Genomic DNA, 12229 nt, shown 5'->3' on the forward strand with positions numbered 1-12229 from the left:
ACCCCAGCTATCAAGGAATGCGGTGGTCTTTTGAATGCTTCATGCCACTCTGGGTTTGGAACTTCCCTGATCCACTGTGGGCAAAGCAGAGAGAAAATCCCACAAACACAGGAGGAAATCCAAGATATGGAAGGGCAGAGGTCCACTTTTGACAGCATCTAGCACAGAGTAAGCGTTTAGTTGCACGAGGGGAACCAACTAATCCTAGCCTACCTATGCTGTTGATAGTATTATGAGTGCATGGCAGCCTAGACAATGCACTTTAGCTTATTGAATCCCAGTTTCACTAGATATCAAATCATAATAATGATAACCCTCTACCTTTAAGGAGATATTTTGAGGCATTAATGATAGGATGTATTTCTAAAAGGGATCCTAAAGGAAATCAACCCTGAATATTCATTGGAAGGACTGATGCTGAAGCTGAAGAAGTGCCAACACTTTGGCCACCTGATGCAAAGAGCAAAACTCATTGGAAAAGCCCCTGATGATGGGAAAGATTGAAGGCAGGAGGAGAAAGGGGCAGCAGAGGATGAGATGGTTGGATGGCATCACTGACTCAATGGACGTGAGTTTGAACAAACTCTGGGAGATACTGAAAGACAGGGAAGTCTCGTGTGCTGCGGTTCATGGGGTCGCAAAGAGTCAGACAAGACTTAGTGACTGAACAACAACAATCTTTCAGATGGGCCTCATAATACTTTTATTTTATAAAAATAAGTCCGGGAGCCTATAAATTTTATTTTCCTGAGTTGGACTACATATAAAGAATTTTTTTTAAATATAATAATCTCATTTCCAAAAAGTATAATCTCTAGCGATATCGTCTTGGATTTCATACCATCCTTTTTTTTTTCTTTTTTTTTTCACATAATTGTGTTTACATGTATATTCTTATATGTGCCTTCAGTAGCCTTACGATGTAAAATAGGGTGTCTTTCTTCCCAAAGATGCAACAACAGAAAAGACAGGGTAATTAGTGATCATTTTTCAGGTACCTCTGAAAAAGAAATAGTTACAGGCTGTGAGCTGGTCAGGCTCTTGAAGCCCTTTTGCATTGGCAACCATACCCTATGTGAGAGGAGAGTCCTATCAGGGCTGGAAAGGGAGTGGTACCCCTTGGAGTTGTGCATCGTCTGAAAATATTCCTTGTCTCTGAAGTGTGACAGACCAGTGCATTCTGGGGCACACAGGAGCAACCTCAAAATTAACCCTGAGCTGTGCTTACATACTGCTAGGTGGTTTATCTCCTGTGTTGTGTGCTCAGTCAATTCAGTTGTATCTGACTCTTTGCAACCCCATGGACTGTAGCCTGCCAGGCTCCTCTGTCTGAGATTTTCCAGGCAAGAATACTGGAGTGGGTTGCTGTGACTCTCTGTGTCTCCTGCATTGCAGGCAGATTCTTTAACACTTAGCCACCGGAAAGCCCTATTCATCTCATGAAAAGTGAAAGTCCCTCGGTTGTGTCTGACTCTTTGCGATTCCATGGACTGTAGCCTGCCCGGTTCCTCTATCCATGGAATTCTCCAGGCAAGAGTACTGGAGTGGGTTGCCATTTCCTTCTCCAGTCTCCCCGCAATCCGGCTGCCTCTCTGCAGCTGGAAAGTGTGAGTGTTTGTGCATGCTCAGTTGTGTCCAACTCTTTGCAACTCCATGGACTATATAGCTTGCCAGTCTCCTCTATACATCGGAATTTCCAGGCAAGAATACTGGAGTGGGTTGCCATTTCCTTCTCCAGGGGCTCTCCCTAACCCAAGGATCGAACCCACATCTCCTGCGTCTCCTGTATTGGCGGGAGAATTCTTTACTACTGCGCCACGTGGGAATGATCTTCCTATAACTCACACTTGATTCTGTTGCCCACCTCTCTCTCCCCATCCTCCCTCCCCACAGGACTTAAAACCTTTCCTTTTCCTGTTGTCCCCTTAATAATATCCACATTCCTTGACATGGAATAAAAAAGAGCTTTATTACCTAATGCCTGACTCAGCCTTGTCTTTTCCCACCCATTATCCTATCAACAAACACACACACTCTGCCCCATGCCAGTTTATGCTCCAGCATACTGAACTACTTTCAGTTCTAGGAAAACTTCCTTCTACACGAACACTTACACATTCATGCACACACTCAACCAGTCCCTTGTTCCTTGGCTAATTCCTGAAAGTGAAGGTCATTCAGTTGTGTCCAACTCTTTGTGATCCCATGGAGGGTAGTCCATGGAATTCTCCAGGCCAGAATACTGGAGTGGGGAGCCATTCCCTTCTCCAGGGTATCTTCCCAACCCAGGGATTGAACCCAGGTCTCCTGAATTGCAGGTGGATTCTTTACCAGCTGAGTCACAAAGGAAGTCCCTTAAATTCCAACTTATATGACATTTCCCATAGGAATCCTTTCCTGACTGGCTAGGACTAAGTTAGATGTTTCACTATATATTTTCATAGTTCCTTATACTTTTCTCCATCATACAGTTCTTGTCCTGCTGTATGGAATGTGTCAATTTGCACGCCATCTTCCCCTTGCAATGTAATCTGCCTGAAGACAGGGACAATGTCTTATTTGCCACTGTATCCTACGAGCCTAACACTGTTCCTGGTTGGTCATAAATGCTTAATTTGTACTGAGCAATAAATAGATGGATGGCTGAATGCATCCTTAGCTTTAAGTGGTATCTCTGGAGAATTGTGTCTGTTCTTATATGTCAACAAAATAAGGGGTTAATTTTAAATAACTTTATAATGCCCTATAGGTTATATAGAAACTAAACTATGCCTGATTTAAAAAAAAATAATTTCAGGCTTTGGCAATCAAAACCATCTTGATCTTTATTCCTAAGCATTCTAAGATACATCTCATTGAATTGAAAATTAGCAAGGAATGTTGCAAAACTAAATTAAATATAAAATGTGTTTAATGAGAGCTTCACTCCACCCATAATCCCTTCCACAGAATTAAAAGGCGTTATCATAGATATCAACCATAACTCGAGAATTTTAGAGCTATATTATTTGGAACTGATTTAGATTAAAGCACTTCATGTTGAAACTGGGTCTTTTCCATTGTGATGGAGTAATCAAACTCTGACAAATACTATTTCCCAGAAAAAAAAAAGACTAATATTTCAATACATTTTCATCAGGACAAATGTGTAAAGAACAAAAATCCATGAAATGGTACATATTTGAGTAGATAATGACAAAAATGAATAAAACATAGTTTGCTTAATGAAACTGATGCCACTGCAATGAACTGTATTGTGTAAGAGGATCATAAATTCTCAAGAAAATGATAGATTATGACATATTTGTCAACATTAGCGCACATGAAAATATTGTGAGTCAGGAAGCTGTGGTCAAGCAAGAGAATATTCTCTGGGAGTACCAACACAAGGCCAACTGTATATTTGCTAAACTGATACAGTGGCACAATCAGAAATAAATAAATTATGGCCTCAATTAGAAAAGAAAGCAATCATAGAAGTTTGGCTCAATGTTTAATTTGCCGATTGGGTACTTCAAATTCATGTAGGTATTGTTATCACTACAACTATGTCCAGGGACTTCTCTTGGGGCAGATTCTATACATCCAAGTAAGTGCATATAAAGTTTGAGACACACCAACAAATTCTTTAATGAGCAGAATCAGAGAACTTTGGTTGAGGGGTGAGTTGCCTGCTCTAATTACATGACATTATGTTTATTTTAATGTTTCCTAAGTACCTGTTTGCTCTTCATGATCTACTTATGAGTATAATCATCCCAGAGAAGGGCCAAGAAACATGAAATCCCCAGGACATTATGGTTTAAACGTGACAATCAACTCAGAAGATGATCGAGGTGATTTTTTCAAAAGGACTCTCTGTACACTGATGAAGAAAGGATAGGAGAAACTCCATAAATGTTATCATGTAGAACCTTTGCTTGACTTCTACTTATAAATATCTTTTAACTGACTTTTGACTATATTTTCCACTAAGACTACAGGATTTATGAAGTGTGTGTGTGTGTGTGTGTGTGTGTGTGTGAGAGTCAGCTTTGTCTGACTCTTCACAACCCTATGAACTATAGCCCGCAGGTTCCCCTGTCCGTGGGATTCTTCCAGCAAGAATACTGGAATGGATGGCCATTTCTTCTTCCAGGGGATCTTCCTGACCCAGGGATTGATCCCATGTCTCCTGCATCTCCTGCATTGCAGGCAGATTCTTTGCCACTGAACCACCAAGGAAGCCCTTATGAAGTATATTACTGGGTAAATGCGTCTTAGTGTGCTAGGCTGAAAATGACCCCCAAAGAGGTCCATATCCTAATTCTCTTACCTTATATGGGAAGAGGGACTTTGCAGATGGGTTAAATTAAGGATTTTGAGATGAGGAGATGATCCACATGGGTCTGATGTAGCCACAAGTATCTGATGTAGCCACAAGTATCCTTATGAGAGGCAGGAGATTAGAGGGAACAGTAGGGGTATGACAACAGATGCAAAAGGTCAGGAACCAAAGGAAGAAGGTGGTCTTTAGCAATTGAAAAAGGCAAGAAAATGGATTCTCCCCTCAATTCTCCAGAAGAAGAGCAGTCCTGCCAACACTTGGATTCTAGACTTCTGACCCAGGACTATTGGAGAATAAATCTGTTTTGTTTTGAGCCACTAAGTTGATGGTAATTTGTTCCTACAATAGAGAACCAGTACATTCACTTAAGAGATGTAATTTTTAAACTTAACTCCGAAGTTTTACAGCTATCATATTCATGCATATACAAATATAACCTCCAATGTTCATAAGTTTGACAACATAGCTTAGTTATGCAGTTTAGCATAGCTTCTTAATAAAAAAAAATTAGATGAAGTTATAACAAGTGAGATATTAGCAAAATTCTGTCTTCTTTGTCATTAAATAAAGCTCTCACCAATTAGGAAAAGTAATAATTTTCCAAATATGCTTAAATATTAGGTTCTTCAAATTCCTTAAAGGATATGTGCATGTTTTTTCATGTCAATAAATTTTATTTTATAATACTGTGTTACAAATGTTCATACCCAATGTCTAGACAGTTCAAAAATAGTTCCCATCACTTCTGTACAAATCTTCATGTGGCTTGAGACAAACACAGATCCTGTGAACTATGTGGTTTGAGTTTTAGCACTCAATTCTGTAGGGAGAAACTGGACGCCTCAATTGATCTTGTAGGTAAGAAGAAAATGGTATCATTTATTTTCCTTACAAAATGAAAAAAAAACCACAATAAATTTTATTAGGAAGCATTTTCACAAAGGTTAAGACATTGATTTCTGAAGATGCAACTCTTGTCTCTTTTCCTCTGAGTTTCTGCCCCAGATCCTAGTATTTATTTTATCTCTCAGCTAACTGGATAGTTAGAACTCATGCACCTTTAAACACATGAGCTTCTTGAATTTTTTTCACTATCTCAGGAACAGCTGCTCCTTGGTGACGTCGTTTCCTTCCTGACCTTGGGAATACCATTTAAAAGCAACCATTTCCAGGGAGTAAAAAGCATAGCTCCTGAGTCTCAAGTCATGCTACCAAAATAGCCCATTAGACTGTGCTTTTCAGCTTAGTTATGTCATAATGAATCAGTCTCTTCTCCTCTGGACTGTGTTGACGACTATTCCCTACCTTTTACCAATTTCAGTATAAACCTGTAGCTGCCAAAGGCATTAGGAGGGGACTAAGGAAATCCTATAGGAGAACAATGACAGGAAATAGCCATTAAGAAGTCTGGAAAAGTTAAGTGAGAAGAAAGTGGGGTTTGGCCTATGGCCATTTTGGAAATAGGGAACGAATTGCAGGTGGGAATGAATTTAGAAAAGTAAACATAAAATTTAAAAAATAAGGTTGTATGTAAAGTATATTGAAATAAAGGCTAATAAACTGAGAAGATAGAGATAATGGCTGATTTTCTTTTTTTTTTTTACTAAATTGGAATCATTGTAATTGAGGTTCTGATTTTTTTAAAATCTTTTTAAGACAAAGGTTTCAATGGAACTGAAACCAAGGGATGGCCAGGTTTCTCAGCCCAGAGCTGATTTCACTGAACTGGGGAGTTAGTGAAAGGAAAGATTTGTTTTCCTTAAACATCTGTAAGGAAATACGTTGTTAAATATTTATAGGTTTAGAGCACAGTCTATAATTACATATCTTAGATAAATAAAAGCAAAGTTAACTTGGCAAAAACGTTAACTTGGAAAAAATGACCTCATTCAGGGAATGATACAATGGGAATTAATAATTACATTTAATTTTAATCAATGATTATTTGACCTCATCTCCATGTATCAGATGCCCATATCCAAAGTCAGTTAGGGAAGTGAGTAATAATGAAAGAAAATCCTCATGAATGACTGGATGAGCATGTGAGAACAGTTCATGTCTAAATTTATCCTTGGGTTGTAAGAAGCTCTTTCTTACTTTTGACTGTTGATTTTGCCAGATTGAAGATTATATAAAGCAAAGATGTATCTTCATAAAGAGTCACTTGAGACAGTAAATCAGAAAGACTGACGACTTCATCGATTTTCAGAGTTGAGAGATACCTTCAAGACAATCTAAAACAACTTACTTACACAGTTAAAAAGCTGAGTCTGAGAGTACTTAAATAATTTATGAAGTCACACACTACTAGAATAAACATGTTTCCTGATTCCCAATACAACGCTGCTAGAGAAGACTTACTGGGTCATTAAATCCTTACTTCTACTAATTAATTTTGGATCCAATAGTAAAGCAATATGAGTCAAATGGACTACCACTTATCATTCTCAAGGATGTAGTGAAATAAATGCCTTATGTTAAGTAGATGACAGCTAACTCTCCAAATGCAGAAAAAGTACTGTGAGAAACCCGTTTTGGGGACTGGTAATCATGGCATAGTCAGTGGTCAACCAAGTAGATACTGGGCATGATGCCTTGTTACTTGAATTCTATGGGCCTTGGGGCAGTTAACGAAATCTGCCTGATCCTTTGGTCATCTGGCCTACCCTTATTTAAATTTCAAACACAAATAACACAGGTAAAGAGAAAAATCTCAGCCCAGGTCAAAGAAAGAGAATCCTGTTTTACAGGTTATGTTAAATTGAACTGTCTGCCCCATGCAACACAGCCACATGCTAGGTTGTTCTTCTAATCTGCAGTGAGACTGAGAAAGCCCAGAGAACTGCTTGGAGCAGCAGTATTTGGTTTCTGCATCCAGAGCCAGAGCATAGTCTCAACTTGTGTCTCCTAGTCTCAGCCCAAACTAAATCTAATAACTGGACATATGGCTAGCTAAGTTCATGCATTTATTTAAAAACATGTATTGAATGCAAGATATTTAATCTTTTAAGTTTCAGCTTCTCATCTAAAATAGGGACATTGTTTAGGATGGCCTTCAACCTTATTGTGAGGATTAGATGAGTTCTTGCATGTAAAGCTTTCAGCATAGTGCTTGGCTGATAGAAAAGTGCTTAAATATCAGTAATGATGCAGAAGAAGAGAGTGAAGAGGAAAATCACAACGTTCCATTCCAGATGATAAAAGGAATGTTCATGACCCTTGAACACCACCCTTGATCTTCCATAGAGAGAAACTCTTATCCCGGCAGGGAATGTTTTACAAAGAAAAAAAGCAGAAGGTTTTGGGATTTACTTAGACTATCTTCACACTAGACATATTGGAGTTGGTCTCCCAATAATGGAAGATAAATGGATATTAACTGGATGAAAGAATAGAATCTAGGATAGATTTTATTATTAATAATTAATCTGCTTCCAAAAAGGTATTTGAAGCAACTTATAATAAAAGGATAGGTATGGCATTATGAGCATGGGCTTCCCAGGTGGCGCCAATGGTAAAGAACCCACCAGCCAATGCAGGAGACTCAAGAGATACAGGTTCGATCCCTCGGTCAGGAAAATCCCCTGGAGGAGGGCATGGCAACCCACTCCAGTATTCTTGCCTGGAAAATCCCAGGGACAGAGGAGCCTGGTGGGCTACAGTCCGTGGGGTCACAGACATGACTGAAGTGACTTAGCATGCATGCCCACATAGCTCCATTAAAGCAAGGATTAAAGAATGAAGGCCAAGTGGCATGAGAAGATGCTTGACCCAGAAAGCCTTAGTTAGGGGCGATTACTAAAGTGGCACATTAAACTCACTGCAGTTAAGATCAAAGCACTTAAATAATCCTCTTTATAAATAAAATGAAGCATATCAATTTACATTAGATACATTTTCCCTGGCTTTTCACTCTGAAGGGAAATGTATCATGTAGACAGTGTCCATAATAGTAGTTTTTATTAGGTTAAGTTATCTCTTTTATAAACCTTCATAAAACTTGAGGACTCGGTGTTTAAAATTTTCATTCTCTGAAGGCATTTCCATAGGGAACAAAAGTAATCAAAGGTGATACAGTCTAGGAAGCTGGCTTTCTGATCATTCAAGAAGAGAGACTTAGATCGATAGTTAAGAATGCCACTCATACAAGATAGTCCCTGCTGGACACTTATTGACTAACAGATTTTGCTTGAATTAGGAGAGCAATCAACTTAATATAGAAGTCACCATATATTCCAAAAATATAGTTATTCTCAATCATTAAAGGTGATACATCTGCTTTGGATAAAACGTTTGGCAAGTGTTTGATAAAGTTATCTATTTTGTTATAAAAATGAAAGACTCTGACCTGAATCTAATGTAAATGAAAAGGTGACTTTCACAGGTGGGTTATAGGCACACAGGTAGGTCGTAGGTAGGGTAGGTAGACAGGTGTTGGGCGTGGTGGCGGTCTTAAGGAAACATTTCCTAGGAATTGGTCTGGATCTCAAATTCTTAAAGACCCAAAGGTTATTCTCATCAAGCAGTATCTCCTAACTAGGGATTCACAGCAAAATCATGGGGTAATTTTTTCAGAATAGTCTCTTCACACATCCCCCAAATTTGAATCTCTAAAAGTAAGACCTGTGTATGAGTTTTTAAAAATAAAATCCCTAAAAATTTTTGATGCAAATCCTGAATAAGAGTTCTGTCACTGTGTTGTCAAGACATAAACTGTGGCCTGAGAGTATATGATAGCAGAAGTTAGCCTCTACTGTCTAAAGAACTCCTAATATGGTTCTTCTGGAATATTTTGTTTTGAGGAAAATAGAATTTCAGTAGTTCTAATAACTTGGGGTTTACTGGAAAATATATTGCAAGACAGCTAAGTGGATTTTCTGCAGAACGGGATTTATTTAGAATTATCCCTTTGCATTCAAAATATGCCTAGGACTTTAGATTTTGGTGAAAATGATTGAATTTGATAATAAATTCAGTTTGACTTGCTCTTTAAGGCTACTTTTAGAATGCTGCCATAAAAATCACATGATCAGTATAGAAAATAATGTTAACTTCCTTCCCTTTAGCATAGCAGGAAGTCAGACATCCTGTAAAAATGATTTACATTATTTATGTAAGGTCCATTTCATTCTAAAAAAGACTTGCAGTGGTATACACATTCTTCATGAGTAAGTTGAAGAGGAGGAAGTCTGGGTAGGGTCCTGTTTTATGCTGTTTTCTTTTGACATTTAATCCACCAAGAGTCTATTTCTATTCACTTTGATTCCTGTGCTAATCTGAATATATCTACCCTCTTTACCCTTGGGACCTCAGCTAGTCTCCTGGCTACATATAGATAACTTTCAAATTTCCATCTTCTTCCTACAACTCTCCAATGACTGCTTAAGATGGGTCACTGCTAGGTTAAGGAGTTTAGAGTTTATCCTGAAAGACAGGAGACTACAACTGACTCTCTCTTGACAACTTTTATTTATTCTTGAAAACCCTTCAGCTATGTGAAAAGTCATTGATTGAAAATAATTCTAGTATTTTAAAGAGATGTGTTCCTACATGTTCCATCCAAAATAAAGATATGTAAACAATTTTCACATACAGATAAACAGATATCACATGAATACTAAAAAGACAGGCATGTCTATCTAACAAATTAAACATGTCCAAGACAAACCTCTTGATTCCTTACTTCCCCCACCCCAATCTATTTCTTCTTTAGTCTTACACACTTCAGTTGCTCATTCTTTTTCCTTAGTCTACTGATCTATGATTGATACACAAAAAGCTGTACATATTTAACATGTAAACTTTGATGTTTCGAGAGAAGTATACATCTGTGACACCATCACCACAATCCAAGCCACAAATATATCCTTCACCCCCAAAAGTTTCATCTCACTCTGTTTAATTGATTATTATGATGATAACAATATTTAACATAAGTTCTACCCTCTTAGCAAATTTGAAGTATACAATACAGTATTATTAACTACAGGTACTATCTTCCCTGGTGGCTCAGCTGTAAATGCCTGCCAACGCAGGGGACAGGGATTTGATCCCTGGGTCAGGAAGATCTCCTGGAGGAGGAAATGGCAACTAACCCCAGTATTCTTGCTTAGGAAATCCCATGAACAGAAGAGCCTGGCAGGCTATAGTCCATGGCAGGCTAAGTCTACAGCTTTGTGATTAAATAACAACAAGAACTATGCTATACTATATAGCAGATCTCTGGGACTTATTCATCTTGCATAACTGAAACATATTATTATCTAATACCTCCCTCTTTCCCCCTCTCCTCTCCTCTGGAAACCACCATTCTATTCTCTGTTGCTATTCACTATCCACTTTATTCTTTGTTTTCCAGTTGCTCAGTCATGTCCGACTCTTTGCCACCACATGGGCTGCAGCACACCAGGCTTCCCCGCCCATCACCATCTCCTGGAGTTTCCTTACACTCATGTCCATCATACTGGTGATGCCATCCACATCTCATCCTCTGTTGCCCCCTTCTCCTCGTGCCTTCAATCTTTCCCAGCATCAGGATAATGAGTTGGCTTTTTGCATCAGGTGTCCAAAGTACTGGAGCTTCAGGTTCAGAATCAGTCCTTCCAATGAATATTCAGCATTGATTTCCTTTAGGATTGACTGGTTTGAACTCCTTGCCATCCAGAGGACTCTCAAGGGTCTTCTCCAGCACCATAGTTCAAAAGCATCAATTCTTTGGCACCCAGACTTCTTTATGGTCCAGTTCTCACATCCATACATGACTACTGGAAAAACCATAGCTTTGACTGTATGGATCTTTGTCGGCAAAATGATGCTTTGCTTTTTAATATGCTGTCTAGGTTTGTCATACCTTTTCTTCCAAGGAGCAAGTGTCATTTAATTTCATGGCTCCAGTCTCCATCAGCAGTGATTTTGGAGTCCAAGATAATAAAGTTTGTCACTGTTTCCAATGTTTCCCCATCTATTTGACATGAAGTGATGGGATGTGCTAATCTGAATCTGAATATGAAAGCCTTCTATGTTCACTATCTACACTCTTACCCTTGGGACCTCAGCTAGTCTCTGAGGTCTACAATAGAGTTTGACTAGCATAGAATTTTTATGTAAGTGGTATAATGTAGCATTTGTCTTTCTGTGTCTGGCTTATTTCACTTAGCATAATGTTCTCCAGGTTCATGCATGCTATCACAAAAAGCAGGATTTCTCACTGTAAAATCTTATTTGTACTATTTCTCACCATCTCCTTGCCATTGGCCTAGCTAGGCTACTCATATCTCTTACATGGATTATTCTACTAGCCTCCACACTAATCTCTCTGCTTGCATTCTTGTGCCCTAATAGCCATTCTTTTTTGTTCAAGGCTTTATTTTTTTTTAAACATGGACCATTTTTAAAGTCTTTATTGAATTTATTACAGTATTGACTCTGTTTTATGTTTCATTTGGCTTTTTTTTTTTTTTTTTTGGCACAGAGGCATGTGGAATCTTAACTCCCTAACCAGGGATCAAACCCATTTCCCGTGCATTGGAAGGTGAAGTCTTAACCACTGGAGTGCCAGGGAAGTCCCCCTAATATCCTTCTTGACAAAGCAGCTACAGGGATGCTTTTATTAAAGCCTAGATAATTAATAACATCTCCCCTAAGAAGGTCCTTCGAGAAAATCTTTAGATACTACCTTAAAGACTGAAGCTCCCCAATGTTGGTTAAAAACCAAACTGAAACAACAAAAAACCACATAAGATCTAAGGAGAGTTCTGTAATCAGTAAAACACAGGATGAATGGCACAGGTCTACAAATTGATCTTTATGAGTAGCCTACCTAAATTTGAAAGTAATAGGGGTTGATTTGCAAACTTTTAATGGAGGTAGCCAGTATAACAAAACATGTAAGTATTCTGCCTT

This window comes from Cervus canadensis, chromosome 25, assembly GCF_019320065.1.
Source record: "Cervus canadensis isolate Bull #8, Minnesota chromosome 25, ASM1932006v1, whole genome shotgun sequence".
Lineage (NCBI taxonomy): Eukaryota > Metazoa > Chordata > Mammalia > Artiodactyla > Cervidae > Cervus > Cervus canadensis.